Source organism: Oncorhynchus mykiss, chromosome 24, assembly GCF_013265735.2.
Source record: "Oncorhynchus mykiss isolate Arlee chromosome 24, USDA_OmykA_1.1, whole genome shotgun sequence".
In the NCBI taxonomy this organism is placed as follows: Eukaryota; Metazoa; Chordata; class Actinopteri; order Salmoniformes; family Salmonidae; genus Oncorhynchus; species Oncorhynchus mykiss.
The window spans coordinates 2,887,565-2,902,969 of record NC_048588.1 but is presented as its reverse complement, the minus strand read 5'-3'; positions in this window follow the sequence as shown (position 1 = coordinate 2,902,969).

Genomic DNA, 15,405 nt, shown 5'->3' with positions numbered 1-15,405 from the left:
TGCTGCCCAGTTGTTCTTAATGTTTTGTTCACACAGTGTATAAGTAAACTATTAACAATTCACTTTTTTTTTTACTATGTAACGCTAATGCTTAAAATAATCATAAAACATCTTCTTCCATGGACTAAAGGCCGGATTTACTCCAAATGTGGTTTTTGGACTCCTCACCGTGGTCCCTAAAGAGCTTGAGAAAATAACGTGCATTTAAAGATGGCCTCAATATACCAGTAGACGCATTTTAGCACATACAGTTGTTATGATATGGGGTTTAGGTTAGTGTTAACTCACAGTTAGGCAACACACTACCAGGTTACACTTCCAAACTCCATCCCCAGGTGGCAGCACCAACCGGGTCAAGAGCAATGCTCTGCCAGGTAGCCATGATAAGGACATCCAGTGCAGGCAATTAAGGTGATCGTCAGCTGGCAGAGGCGTGAGGCTGCTGGTTTGTTTGGTGGCCATGAGACCTTTCGTTTGGTTTTGAGACTTTCGTTTGGCCATACCTGTTTGTAGTTTTCCTTTTTGTATGTTTATTTTCATCACCCATCTGAACAAATTAAGAGTTTCAATCCAAAACACTATACTGTATATCCATTTTCAGAAACGTTGGCCAATTAGCTTTTATTGTCAAAACAAATTATGAAGAGACGTTTTTTTTCACCATCTAATCATTGCATTGGGTTTTTCAATGACAGATTTTAAACAAATACATGTCTATCACTTGATGGTTTCATTTCAGAGAGACAAATAATCATGTTGTATTTGCTAAATGCTATATTTCTCTCAGAGAAATAAGTAGTACTGCTAGGTTTCACACAGGTCAATGTAACAAATAATTACTTTTGAAATAAAGAACTGTACAAATGATACATTTGTGACATCTATATTTAAAACATTTTTAAAAAATAATTCAGTACAGTAATATGAGATCTGTACGTAAAACATTTGCATTTGACATTTTAGTCACTTAGCAGATGCTCTTATCCAGAGTGACTGGTAGGTGGTAGGTGCATTCATCTTAAGATATCTAGGTGAGACTACCTCATTTCACAGTCAAATGTACAGGATACGTACATTCCATTCCATTCCAGCTAAACAATGGATTTGCGTTTTACTAAAACATCTCAAATCTATGAATAAAAAAATCTGAGAACAGTCATATTTTACACATACATAAAGGTACCATAAGCCATAATTTCTGTTTAGAAATCACAAATGTGGAAAAATTGGCGGATATAAACTCTTCAAATAATAATCCACTTGGACTGGCTGACCAAGAGGTCAAGGTGCTGGCCATGGACTTAAGGTAAGGTTGCTGTCTCCTGGGTACATGCATTCAACACCTGATCGCATAAGCTTACCTCCCACATTATGCACATATCAAATGAAGTTACAGACCATGTATCAAGGCCTATGTATCAAGGCCTAAGACCCCTAGACATAACGAGGGCAGCAAAATCAGTGGACTAGATATTGGTTTTGCAACACATGGACTTGTTTGGATTAATTAGACATTTAGGGGAGAATGGAGTAAGTTGAGCCGAATGGTTAGTTGAGTCACCCCTTGTTTCTAGGGAACCATATCCCAAAATTATAATGTGAACAAATATTTAGGAGGTCATCCTTTCATTTAATCTGAAGGAAGAAACCAAATGGAAAAAGTGGCAAGCAAGTCAAGTCCAAAATGTCAAAATAATTAATTGTGTTATAGGTGTCAAGATGCTTGTTTCTAAACCAAAGTAGATTGTTTTAAGATTTTTTTATACATCTGTTGCGGTCTCTATAAACTACAATGTGAGGTCTTAAACCTGTCATGAAAGTGAAACCTTGTAGCTGTGTGGGCTAACATAGTGAACATGTTTGCCTTGGGGTAAGATGAGCCAATGGCGACCATACCCCATACAAATTCTGATTACATCTGGTCAGTTTTATGCATAATATGCATAGTATTTTTGCAATGTGTCATGCATATGAACTCAAGATGTCTGCTCTGTAACAATAAAAATGCACTATCATCATGAGTAGGACTTTCAAGCACGTCTGGCCACTCTACTATAAAGGCCTGATTGGTGGAGTGCTGTAGAGATGGTTGTCCTTCTGGAAGGTTCTCCCATCTCCACAGAGGAACTCTAGAGCTCTGTTAGAGTGAGATTCACCATTGGGTTCTTGGTCACCTCCCTGACCAAGGCCCTTTCCCCCGATTGCTCAGTTTGGCCAGCTCTAGGAAGAGTCTTGGTGGTTCCAAACTTCTTCCATTTATTAAGAATGATGGAGGCCACTGTGTTCTGAGGGACCTTCAATACTGCAGAACTTTTTGGGTACCCTTCCCCAAATCTTTGCCTGGACACAATCCTGTGTCGGAGCTCTATTCCTTTGACCTCATGGCTTGGTTTTTGCTCTGACATGCACTGTCAACTGAGGGACCTTATGTAGACAGGTGTGTGCCTTTCCAAATCATGTCCAATTAATAGAATTAACCACAGTTGGACTCCAATCAAGTTATAGGAACACCTCAAGGATGATCAATGGAAAGGGGATGCACCTGAGCTCAATTTAGATTCTCATTGCAAACGGACTGAATACTTACGTAAATAAGATATTTCTGTTCAAATTTTTTTATACATTTGCAAACATTTCTAAAAACCTGTTTTCACTTTGTCATTATGGAGTATTGTGTGTAGATTCATTGTAACGGCTGTTGGAAGGAGAGGACCAAGGTGCAGCGTCGTATGTGTCCATATTTATTTAATGAACACAGAAATAACAACGAGAATGACCAAAACAGTTCTGGCTGGTGCAGACACACAACAGAAAACAACTACCCACAACTCAAGGGCGAAACCAGGCAGCCTAAGTATGGTTCTCAATCAGAGACAACGATTGACAGCTGCCTCTGATTGGGAACCATACCAGGCCAAACACATAGCAATACAAACATAGAACAAAACATAGAATACCCACCCACATCACACTCTGAACAAACTAAAAATAGAAACATACAAAGCAATCTACGGTCAGGGCGTGACATTCATGAGGGAAAAGTTTTAATTAATAGATTTAAGAATAAGGCTGTAACGTAACAAATTGTGGAATAAGTCAAGGGGTCTAAATACTTTCCGAATACACTTCTACGGAGGGTTTTTCAATGCGACATCAAACACTGGACCATTTCTTTTATACTGTTTTTCACACTGTGTATTTATATACTGTATTTTCCACATAGCTCATTCTAAAATCTACTACTGTACATAGCATTTTTGCTACACTGTTTATACCGCCTGTATGTATATGCTGGCTTCTTGACAGTTTACATATTTTAACCTGTACATATCATTCTAAGTATATGTTTTTTGTGTATATATGCATAGATTGCTTTTGGATTAAAGGGATTCGTCCGTATATTCGTGATTTCCTGTTTTGTCGTTTTTTATTATTATTTTGCATACTTGTTTGACATTTTTATAGCCATGCCTCGAGCTAGTAACACATTTCTTTGCACCCGCTATAACACCTGCAACTGTGTACGCGACCAACAGCATTTTATTTGATTTTATTAATTCAACTTTGATCTACCAGCACCATCACCCCCGTCACAGGACACCAACACCCACTTACCCCAAGGTGGCTCAACTTACCCCATGCCCGGAATAAGTCATGTCAAGAGACCACTTTTTTGGACAAGCTATGTTTTTAAACAGTTACATTTACATGAATATTGATTATTTCCAGGGATACACAACATCGTAAATCATATGTAGATATCTTTGTTACAAAGAATACTATATTTCCCTTGGCACGGTGATGCTGAAAATGGCTCAACTTACCCCACTCTCCCATACTTTTGATTTCAAATCATTTCCGGAGGCTTGAGGAACTTCTGCCACCGCAGATTTCCCACATGCTCGCACGCACGCACGCACTCTCTAACACACACACACACACACATGCACACGAAACATGCTTGTACACACACAGGCACATTCCTCTCTAACAGTAAACAGCTGCTCTGTGTGTCCATGTAGAGGAACGAAAGGGGTTCCGATGTTTGACGCACATATGCACACACACACACACAGACACACAGGATGCCACATTGCCACCATATCCATCACACAAACCTCGAGGACAAATATTCAAGCAATAACAAAGAGAGCAACAATGCAACAATTCTCCCTATGTCACCTCAATAAAAAACAGACTGGACGTCGCACGAAAAGCGGTGACTAAAACAAGTAACATTGTTTTTCGTGGGAGAAAGAGGTGTGACCACAGGGTCCATTTTTAGACCCACTGATACTCTGAGGAGGTTGGGACAGTAAAGAAGGCAGTAAAAGGACAGGAAGTCAGCCCGATTCCCCCCCCTGCTGTTGGGGCATGTGTTTGGAGCGGAGGCCCTGGGGCGGTCTGGAGGGGTGATAGAGATTTGATAGAGATCCTCCAAAGTCATTGAGAGACTGAACCATACAGAGAAGAGAACCAGGATCTCTCATGCCCATTCCCAGGAGAATAGGTTTGGAGAGGTGAGGTCAATCTGGTTACACAGGAACACTGTGAGTTGGAGGTAAGTATCTACCTGTCACTGAAATGATACCCCCATCCTACGATGTTTAAAACGCACGCACACACAAACACACCGTAGTGATGCGCGGGTTGACTTATAACATGCAGTCCCGACGGTTATATCCGCGGGGCAGGCGGGTTTAGGGGCATGAAATATTGTGTAGATGAAGGGCGGGTAGGAGGCGGGTGGTTTGAATAAATGGAAAACGATGCATTAAAAATCCCTGTGATGTTTAATATACCATTTCAATCTATCTAATCGTTTAGAATCCACAGATTGTCAACCGACGTGAATTCAACGTGAAATCAACCAAAAATGTTACCCTGTCAAAATGTTACCCTGAAAATTCTCTTTCATTTATGACTTTTTGCAAATCCAACCAGTTTTTCACATTGATTAAATGTCAGCACATTGAATTTTTAGGTTTAAATGACATGGAATCAATACTGATTGATTAAACCAGTTTTTGCCCAGTGGGAAACTCTCACATAGCCTTTTATAATATTTACTCCTGCAGAATTAAGCATTTCTTGCAGTAAAAGGGTACACCAAATGTACATTTTCACTCAGGAACAGGGGTGGAGAAATATTATTTATTCCTTTCAGCATCTTGAGAGAATGGATGCGCGTTAGGGACTGTCTGTAAAGGTGCTATCTTTATCAGCGTCGTAAAAGCTGATAGTACTGTACTTCAACCACATAAAATATGCATCCAAGCTAAACGGAAATCTTATCAGAAACATGTTGGGTCATTTTCAGAACTTTTCATTCCCTTAAAAACAGTTATACTGATGTAATTTGGAAATTTAGCACGGAAACCTTTTTTTTTTTTGTAATTGCATTTTCTTCATGGTCCCTAAACATCTTCCCTGCACAAGAGAGACAGAGATTAAGAATATCACTAGATTGAAGCATTCATTCTATCAATGTATGACATATTTTCTGGTGAGCAAGGGAGAGAATAGAAGAGAAGCTGCATATATCGAATTATAGACTAATTAAGTTGACTAACAAATAGCCTACCAAAATGTCAGAAATTATAAGCAGAAACATTCCACTGGGCACAGATGTCAGTTAAAAGTCTAGTTTTGATTTACATTTCCTTGAAATGTCAACTAACTGTGAATTCAAGGTGAAATGTAAAAGAAATGCCAGCATGTCATTGGATTTAGGTTAAAAGCTAAAAGCTGGGAGGACAAAATAGGAAATGTCCAACATCATCACATTATTTATTGTTTGCTTGAAATGACGTGGAAGCAATGTTGAATCAACCATTTTTTGACCAGTGGGATAGGCCTATGTAAATTAGGCTTAAAAATAAATCCTGCGCTCCCTGTTCAAAAATCGTTCGGGCATCTCTGACTGTATGTGCATTTTCTATATTTGCGGGTCAGGGTCGGGTGCAGGCCTCAGATTTTCACTTTATCACATAAAGTAGGGCGGTAGCCGATAGGTTATTAGCATTTGCGGGGGGGGGGATTTACAGCTGACCATGACAAGGGAATGTTAACGATTTAAACCGCATCACAAGTTTCATGGCTTCTTCGGTTGTTATTTCATAATTCCATCTCTGTTCTGCTTTTAGAGATATCCTGTCCAGCTGTTTGGCTCAGACTCAGAGTCTGGTCTGTCTTTCTTTTCTCTGAACATGCTCCATTCTGTCCGTTCTCTCTCTTCTCTCTGAACATGCTCCAGCATATCAATCTATCTTCCTCAAAACTAGAGCACACCTGACAGAAAGCAGGGTTGCCATGTTCACGGTTTTCATGCTATTGGGATACTTTGAAAATAACGTTGCGGGTGAAAGTGCATTGGTCGCAGGGTTTTGGGCGTCTTCTAAATTGCACCGCGGCTGACATGGAATTTATATATATGTTGTATGATCTATTCATTTCACTGTGACCTGCTGTTGCTGACTTTCAGGCAATGAGGCAGGCTGCTGTTGCTGAGTGAGTGGTGGCGGGCGGGAGCTTCATATACAGTCATTGGAAGGGAGGAGCGGGCTGTGTTTGTGTGTTGTACTGTTGAGACTGAGAGAGCGCTTCTGCTGCAGCTGGCAGCCGAGTCACATCAGCGAGAGGAGAGCAGTACGCGCACACAAGTGAGGTGTGGTTCAACGACAAAACAGCACTAGCTAGCTGCATACTTCTCCCTACCAAATTGTTCTTTGTATTCTGACCGCCCCCAGTCCTACCAATCATTACAGCCAACGCAGCAAGGGAGAGAAACTGAGAATGAATCATCCAACAGTTTCAGAGCGAGGAAGAGAGGATTGACCAATGTGCTTCTAATTTTTCAATTCAAAGGGGTTTATTGGCATGGGAAACATGTTTACATCGCCGAAACAATTTAACTAGATGATAAACCAAAGCGGGGGAAAAATAAGACCAGTAACCATTAAACTCAGAAAAGTTCCAAAATACAGTGTTGTAAGGATGTGCAAATTAGTTAAAGTACAAAGGGGAAAATAAATCAACATAAATATGGGTTGTATTTACAATGTGTTTGTTCTTCACTGGTTGCCCTTTTCTTGTGGCAACTGGTCACAAATCTTGCTGCTGTGATGGCACACTGTGGTATTTCACCCAGTAGATATGGGAGTTTATCAAAATTGGATTTGTTTTCAAATTCTTTGTGGATCTGTATAATCTGAGGGAAACATGTGTCTCTAATATTGTCATACATTTGGCAGGAAGTTAGGAAGTGCAGCTCAGTTTTCCACCTCATTTTGTGGGCAGTGTGCACATAGCCGGTCTGCCTACAGCGGCCTCTCAATAGCAAGGCTATGCTCACTGGGTCTGTACATAGTCAAAACTTTCTTTAATTTTGGGTTAGTCACAGTGGTCAGGTATTATTTTGTGTATTTCTCTATTGTTTTAGTTATTCACCATAGTCAAAATCAAATAAAATTTTATTTGTCACATACACATGGTTAGCAGATGTTAATGCGAGTGTAGCGAAATGCTTGTGCTTCTAGTTCCGACAATGCAGTAATAACCAACAAGTAATCTAGCTAACAATTCCAAAACTACTACCTTATAGACACAAGTGTAAGGGGATAAAGAATATGTACATAAAGATATATGAATGAGTGATGGTACAGAGCGGCATAGGCAAGATACAGTAGATGGTATTGAGTGCAGTATATACATATGAGATGAGTATGTAAACAAAGTGGCATAGTTAAAGTGGCTAGTGATACATGTATTACATAAAGATGCAGTAGATGATATAGAGTACAGTATATACGTATACATATGAGATGAATAATGTAGGGTATGTAAACATTATATTAGGTAGCATTGTTTAAAATGGCTAGTGATATATTTTACATAATTTCCCATCAATTCCCATTATTAGAGTGGCTGGAGTTGAGTCAGTGTGTTGGCAGCAGCCACTCAATGTTAGTGGTGGCTGTTTAACAGTTTGATGGCCTTGAGATAGAAGCTGTTTTTCAGTCTCTCGGTCCCAGCTTTGATGCACCTGTACTGACCTCGCCTTCTGGATGATAGCGGGGTGAATAGGCAGTGGCTCGGGAGGTTGTTGTCCTTGATGATCTTTATGGCCTTCCTGTGACATCGGGTGGTGTAGGTGTCCTGGAGGGCAGGTAGTTTGCTCCCGGTGATGCGTTGTGCAGACCTCACTACCCTCTGGATAGCCTTACGGTTGTGGGCGGAGCAGTTACCGTACCAGGCTCTCGATTGTGCATCTGTAGAAGTTTGTGAGTGCTTTTGGTGACAAGCCCAATTTCTTCAGCCTCCTGAGGTTGAAGAGGCGCTGCTGCTCCTTCTTCACGATGCTGTCTGTGTGGGTGGACCAATTCAGTTTGTCTGTGATGTGTACGCCGAGGAACTTAAAACTTACTACCCTCTCCACTACTGTTCCATCGTTGTGGATAGGGGGGTGTTCCCTCTGCTGTTTCCTGAAGTCCACAATCATCTCCTTAGTTTTGTTGACGTTGAGTGTGAGGTTATTTTCCTGACACCACACTCCGAGGGCCCTCACCTCCTCCCTGTAGGCCGTCTCGTCGTTGTTGGTAATCAAGCCTACCACTGTTGTGTCGTCCGCAAACTTGATGATTGAGTTGGAGGCATGCGTGGCCACGCAGTCGTGGGTGAACAGGGAGTACAGGAGAGGGCTCAGAACTCACCCTTGTGGGGCCCCAGTGTTGAGGATCAGCGGGGTGGAGATGTTGTTGCCTACCCTCACCACCTGGGGGCGGCCCGTCAGGAAGTCCAGTACTCAGGTAGGGTGGAGGTGATATGGTCCTTGACTAGTCTCTCAAAGCTCTTCATGATGACGGAAGTGAGTGCTACGGGGCGGTAGTCGTTTAGCTCAGTTACCTTAGCTTTCTTGGGAACAGGGACAATGGTGGCCCTCTTGAAGCATGTGGGTACAACAGACTGGGATAGGGATTGATTGAATATGTCCGTAAACACACCAGCCAACAGGTCTGCGCATGCTCTGAGGGCGCGGCTGGGGATGCCGTCTGGGCCTGCAGCCTTGTGAGGGTTGACACGTTTAAATGTTTTCCTCTCGTCGGCTGCAGTGAAGGAGAGTCTGCATGTTTTGGTTGCGGGCCGTGTCGGTGGCACTGTATTGTCCTCAAAGCGGGCAAAAAAGTTATTTAGTCTGCCTGGGAGCAAGACATCCTGGTCCGTGACAGGGCTGGTTTTCTTTTTGTAATCCGTGATTGACTGTAGACCCTGCCACATACCTCTTGTGTCTGAGCCGTTGAATTGAGATTCTACTTTGTCTCTATACTGACGCTTAGCTTGTTTGATTGCCTTGCGGAGGGAATAGTTACACTGTTTGTATTCGGTCATGTATTCGGTCATGTTTCCGGTCACCTTGCCCTGATTAAAAGCAGTGGTTCGCGCTCAGAATTTCTGGGTCTCTATGTTTTTGGTTGGATACGTTTCTCAAAAAAAAAATCTTAGGTTTTCACATGCTTCATCAAACCATTTGTCATTGTTGTTAATTGTCTTAGGTTGTCTGCTTGAAATATTTAGACTTGATAGGGAAGCTGAGAGGTCTAATATATTGTTTAGGTTTTCTACTGCCAAGATTACACCTTCACTATTACAGTGAAACGTTCTGTCCAGGAAGTTGTCTAAAAGGGATTGCATTTTTTGTTGCCTAATTGTTTTTTGGTAGGTTTCTACACTCATTTCCTTCCATCTATAGCATTTAATATTATGTAGTTCCTTTGGCTTTGATGCCTCATGATTGAGTATTGCTCTGTTCAAGTAGACAGTGATTTTGCCGTCAGTGGGCTGATCACTCTGAGAGACTCTGGGTTGAGGTCAGTGATACATTACTACTGCCAAGGGATGAGCTGTAGGTGTACCTACTGTAAGAGTCCCCCCATGCGACAGAGCGGCAGGAGTTGTGACCTGTTTTTGTTGGTTGTTTTGTCATAGTTGTGTCTAGGGGGGCATATTTGGGAGGGAATGCTGTCAACTCCAGGTAGGTGTGTTGGGCCAGGTAGACATTAGGTTTTGAGGCACAGTCCTGGGAAATGCTTGCATTCACCTGCTGTATGGTGGCAGGGTGAAATACTTTTTTTAAAGGTAGCAGGGTGGAGATGACCACTTGTGTGTTGGGGAAAGTGGAAGAAGCCTTTTCAATCGCTCCATTGAGTGCTGTGGCCACCCTTTCCTGCTGGGACCTCAGGTCGTTTGTGCCGGGGGAATTAGGATGTGGCTGGGGGACCCTAGTCTGTCTCTTGACAACAGCTCGAGGGCATACCTAGTGTTTGTGCGCCAGTTTAGCCACTTTGTGTTTGGGTTAAAGTGTATTCTCTTGAATGTATTTCTCATTTGAGTCCATGAGGAGCACAATCTCTGGGTTTGTGTGTCCTAGGTGGATGTGTGGGAGTTGTCAGGAGGGCTATCGGGGAAGCTGACAGGGGGGCTGTTAGGAGGGGTTGGGTTCTGTTGGGTTGGTGGGTCCTGTGTTGTCTGTCCCATTTTGGTATTGAGGTTGTGGTCCAGGTCTGAGGTCGGCTGTTCTGCTGGCTTCCTCTCCTCCTTCAGTGCAGTTAGCTGGGGTGTGTTCCTCTCCTCCTTCAGTGCAGTTAGCTGGGGTGTGTTCCTCTCCTCCTTCAGTGCAGTTAGCTGGGCTGTGTTCCTCTCCTCCTTCAGTGCAGTTAGCTGGGGTGTTCCTCTCCTCCTTCAGTGCAGTTAGCTGGGCTGTGTTCCTCTCATCCTTCAGTGCAGTTAGCTGGGGTGTGTGTTCCTCTCTCTCCTCCTTCAGTGCAGTTAGCTGGGGTGTGTGTTCCCCTCTCTCCTCCTTCAGTGCAGTTAGCTGGGCTGTGTGTTCCTCTCTCTCCTCCTTCAGTGCTGTTAGCTGGGCTGTGTGTTCCTCTCTCTCCTCCTTCAGTGCAGCTAGCTGGGCTGTGTGTTCCTCTCCCCCTTCAGTACAGTTAGCTGGGGTGTGTTCCTCTCCTCCTTCAGTGCAGTTAGCTGGGTTGTGTGTTCCTCTCATCCTTCAGTGCAGCTAGCTGGGCTGTGTCCCTCTCCTCCTTCAGTGCAGTTAGCTGGGCTGTGTTCCTCTCCTCCTTCAGTGCAGCTAGCTGGGCTGTGTTCCTCACCTTCTTCAGTGCAGTTAGCTGGGGTGTGTGTTCCTCACCTCCTTCAGTTCAGTTAGCTGGGATGTGTGTTCCTCTCTCTCCTCCTTCAGTGCAGTTAGCTGGGGTGTGTGTTCCCCTCTCTCCTCCTTCAGTGCAGTTAGCTGGGCTGTGTTCCTCTCCTCCTTCAGTGCAGCTAGCTGGGCTGTGTTCCTCTCCTCCTTCAGTGCAGTTAGCTGGGCTGTGTTCCTCTCATCCTTCAGTGCAGTTAGCTGGGGTGTGTGTTCCTCTCTCTCCTCCTTCAGTGCAGTTAGCTGGGGTGTGTGTTCCCCTCTCTCCTCCTTCAGTGCAGTTAGCTGGGCTGTGTGTTCCTCTTTCTCCTCCTTCAGTGCTGTTAGCTGGGCTGTGTTCCTCTCCTCCTTCAGTGCAGTTAGCTGGGCTGTGTGTTCCTCTCTCTCCTCCTTCAGTGCAGCTAGCTGGGGTGTGTTCCTCTTCCCCTTCAGTGCAGTTAGCTGGGGTGTGTTCCTCTCCTCCTTCAGTGCAGTTAGCTGGGTTGTGTGTTCCTCTCATCCTTCAGTGCAGCTAGCTGGGCTGTGTTCCTCACCTCCTTCAGTGCAGTTAGCTGGGCTGTGTTCCTCACCTCCTTCAGTGCAGTTAGCTGGGGGGTGTGTTCCTCTCCTCCTTCAGTGCAGTTAGCTGGGGTGTGTGTGTTCCTCTCCTCCTTCAGTGCAGTTAGCTGGGCTGTGTGTTCCTCTCCTCCTTCAGTGCTGTTAGCTGGGGTGTGTTCCCCTCCTCCTTCAGTGCAGTTAGCTGGGGTGAGTGTTCCTCTCCTCCTTCAGTGCAGCTAGCTGGGCTTTGTTCCTCACCTCCTTCAGTGCAGCTAGCAGGGCTGTGTACCTCTCCTCCTTCAGTGCAGCTAGCTGGGCTGTGTTCCTCTCTTCCTTCAGTTCAGTTAGCTGGGGTGTGTGTTCCTCTCCTCCTTCAGTGCAGCTAGCTGGACTGTGTTCCTCTCCTCCTTCAGTACAGTTAGCTGGGCTGTGAGTTCCTCTCTCTCCTCCTTCAGTGCAGCTAGCTGGGCTGTGTTCCTCTCCCCCTTCAGTGCAGTTAGCTGGGGTGTGTTCCTCTCTTCCTTCAATGCAGTTAGCTGGGTTGTGTGTTCCTCTCATCCTTCAGTGCAGCTAGCTGGGCTGTGTGTCCCTCTCCTCCTTCAGTGCAGTTAGCTGGGCTGTGTTCCTCTCCTCCTTCAGTGCAGCTAGCTGGGCTGTGTTCCTCACCTCCTTCAGTGCAGTTAGCTGGGGGGTGTGTTCCTCTCCTCCTTCAGTGCAGTTAGCTGGGGTGTGTGTGTTCCTCTCCTCCTTCAGTGCAGTTAGCTGGGCTGTGTGTTCCTCTCCTCCTTCAGTGCTGTTAGCAGGGCTGTGTACCTCTCCTCCTTCAGTGCAGCTAGCTGGGCTGTGTTCCTCTCTTCCTTCAGTGCAGTTAGCTGGGGTGTGTGTTCCTCTCCTCCTTCAGTGCAGCTAGCTGGACTGTGTTCCTCTCCTCCTTCAGTACAGTTAGCTGGGCTGTGAGTTCCTCTCTCTCCTCCTTCAGTGCTGTTAGCTGGGCTGTGTGTTCCTCTCTCTCCTCCTTCAGTGCTGTTAGCTGTGCTGTTAGCTGGGCTGTGTGTTCCTCTCTCTCCTCCTTCACTGCTGTTAGCTGGGCTGTGTGTTCCTCTCTCTCCTCCTTTAGTGCTGTTAGCTGGGCTGTGTGTTCCTCTCTCTCCTCCTTCAGTGCTGTTAGCTGGACTCTCCTCTTGGGGCTCCTCGTTTGAGGATGAGGTGTGATGAGACTCACTTAGTATGGGTGAGTCGTCACCAAGAGAGAGCTTTTCCTGCTGTGCTCTCTAATTAATTCTGTAAAAGTCCCGCTGAAACTGCATAAGGATGCCCTGCACCATTACCGTCCCAGATTTGTACATGTTGACAGAGGTTGTTTCAATTTCCTCAATGTCTATAACCTCTTTCTTGACATAGGGGTAGCGTGCTCTCATAGCACTGAGCCATGTCAGGGGATGGTCTGTGTGGAAAATTAAGTTGCGTACATTTCCCTCTTCGTAGCAGTCAGTAAATAGTGTCTCTGGATTGTACTTAAAAACCTCTACAGGATCGGTGTCCCGTCCTCGGGACGGTTAAGCTAACGTAGACTGTGATTAGCATGAGGTTGCAAGAAATAAAAATCCCAGGACATAGACATGTCTGTTATGGGCAGAAAGCTTAAATTCTTGTTAATCTAACTGCACTGTCCAATTTCCAGTAGCAATTACAGTGAAAGAATCCCATGATATTGTTTGAGGAGAGTGCAGAATTATGAACTTAAAAATGTATGAATAAATCAATTAGGCACATTTGGGCAGTCTTGATACAACATTTTGAATAGATATGCAATAGTTCACTGGATCACTCTAAAACTTTTGCACACACAGTGCTGCCATCTATTGGCCAAAGTCTAAATTGCGTCTCGTCTAGAATGATTCATTATGGCCTTTCTCTTGCATTTCAAAGATGATGGTACAAAAAAGAGACTAATGTGTTATATTCTATATTAATTTAACATTTTAACACACTTCAAAGTGTTTATTTTCAAATGGGTTCCAAGAATATGCATATCCTTGCTTCAGGGACTGAGCTACAGGCAGTTAGATTTGGGTATGTCATTTCAGGTGAAAATTGAAAAAAAATGGTCAGATCCAGATTTATTAAGGGGCTTCTTTTTGTACTTATTGTGTGCAGTGTTATTTTTTTTATATTCAAGGTGACCTCTGCACAGGGGGAAGCCATGGAGCAGGGAGCTTCAAAGGCCTCTGCATTTGGGTGGGGGAGGCTATGAAACGCTGCTGCCATTGTGGGCTCAAGAGTTCACACATCTCACTTCACACTTCAGTGCTAATTGAAGTTGCAGCCGGGTCTCTTCTGTCCTAGCAGCTTGGTAGCTTAGTAGACTTTTTTTTTTTTAAACTTAGCTTTACATAACAAAATGACTTAGTTATTGTAACTTTTGGGCTTCAGAAGTAGCTTTAGACTGAACATTACTCACTCAGTTTGGGTTTGGATGGTATTTTGGTTTGCTATACGTTTCTTCTTGATAGTCCTTATAGTAAGAATGAACATATGGAGAAACACAAGAGAAATGCTGCTCTATTTTCTAATGTAAGGACATCGTTTGACACAGGAACTACATTTGTACGAGAGAATAACACAGTTAAACAATCAGAGTTACAGACGGCTGCACATATTGCATGCCACTCCAGCATAGCAACTGTAGATCACCTGCGTGCTGTTGAAGACATTGCAAAGATAGGAATCAATGTCCACAGAACAATATGCACAGTGCTCATAAACGCAGTTACAGGGCCCGCAGTGCATGAGGAACTAATAAAGGACCTTGGGAATGAGGCTCACTCGTTGATTATTGATGCAAGTACTGATGTCGCAACCGAGAAGCAACTGTGTGTGGGGGGGATAAGATGACACAGCATGAAACTTTCTCAAATCACGAGCAACATTCCAGCTGGAGATTCACTGACCATTGCCAATGCCTTGTTCAAGTTTCTTAATGACAAATGAATGATACATTGCCCATTGACAACTGCATCGGTCGAGCCACAGGTGGATGCAACACAGTGTGTGGCAAAAACAATTTTGTCCTGACAAAACGTCAAGCACGTAATCCGAATATCGTCTACATAAAATGTGTCCTTCCCTGCAACTCTGTGCCTCCAAAGCAGTGAATGCTCTTCCATACATTTTTTTATTATATGGCGTCACAGACACATACATGGTTCTCCAATGATATGGCATAAGGGGGCGACGAGCGGATAAGAGGCGATCCGTAATTTCGATTAAGACATTAATGAGCGAGCTAGGATGGACATAGTTATATTGACTATTTGTTCAGTACTTTTGAAATGTACAGCAACAGAATTCAGAACATGGGCCGTTCTTACAGTATTCTCCTTGTACACCAAGTCAGAACTGTAGGATAAATAATGGGGGCCTATAAGCAGACAATGAAAGCTCTTACAATATTTGATGATAACAGTTCTCTAAAACAGATTACATCTGCACCACCAAGTCAGAACAGTAGATGAAATTAAGAGGGGAAAAGGGGCCAAATTATTAGGGTGAGGTACTTGGGCTACTAACAGCTAACTAACTACACAACATACACTTAGTATTACTTTCTTAGCTACAGTATACATATCTCCCTGGCATATTATATTTATGCAGCAGCATAGAAG